Source organism: Octodon degus, unplaced genomic scaffold, assembly GCF_000260255.1.
Source record: "Octodon degus isolate 3935 unplaced genomic scaffold, OctDeg1.0 scaffold00012, whole genome shotgun sequence".
Lineage (NCBI taxonomy): Eukaryota > Metazoa > Chordata > Mammalia > Rodentia > Octodontidae > Octodon > Octodon degus.
In genome coordinates, this window is record NW_004524588.1 from 15,208,770 (window position 1) to 15,209,607 (window position 838).

The 838-nt window shown below is 40.6% G+C and overlaps 1 protein-coding gene across 2 annotated transcripts in view; it reads right to left on the reverse strand.

Moving 5' to 3' along the window:
- The window catches only part of Cul5 (cullin 5), a 107,613-nt gene that overhangs the window by 86,357 nt on the left and 20,418 nt on the right, over positions 1-838 (reverse strand). The gene's annotated exons all lie outside the window — the stretch shown is intronic.

The following is an 838-nucleotide window of genomic DNA, read 5'->3' on the forward strand; positions in this document are numbered from 1 at the left end:
GAGATGGCAACTGAGACTGGGCATGGCAGCCTGCACCTATAATCCCAGCAACTGGGAGGCTGTAAACAGGAGGATCACTACAAGTCAGATCTACGTAGTGAGACCCTGTAGACCCTGACTACAAAAATAAAAAGTTTGTTTTGTTTGGTTTTCTGAGAGGGGTCTGTAATGGTTCACGTTTAGTTGTTCCCCCAAAGCCTCATGGAGTTATAGGGCAGACTTCTATAATTTGTGATTAACTCATTATCCTGTTCTGGGATTATGGGTGTGAGTGCTACACCCAGCGTGGGACAGATAGCCAGAATACAACATAAGGGAGACAGACTTGCTCTGTGGTTGCTACTCTTCTCTTTTGCTCTTGCCCTTTTGCTGTCTTTCATTGCCATGAACTGCTACTGCCTTCTGCCATGTACCAGTCTGCCTTGGAGCCAGCTGAGTATGGACTGAAACCTCCACAAACTATGAGCTAAATAATAAACCTTTCCTTCCTTAATTTTGGGCATCGTTTATTTGTACCAACAACAAGAGAAAAGTAACCAAGACAGGGTCCCACTATATAATCCAGGCTGGCCTTAAATTCACTTATGCAGCCTGGTCTAGTCTTAAATCTAGAGCAATTCTCCTACCTCAGTTTCTAGAGCCGGGATTATGGGTATAGCCCAACCTACCCAGCAGCATATCAAAATGTTTTGAATCTTATATTTCAAAGAATATTAGTTATTTCTGAGTATTTTGTCATCCACAAATTCTTTTTTTTTTCTTTTCAAAGTTTTATTGATAAACATATAGCAATGAGACAGTTTCAAATCAAATCGAAAGTACAGTTTCAACAAATAAT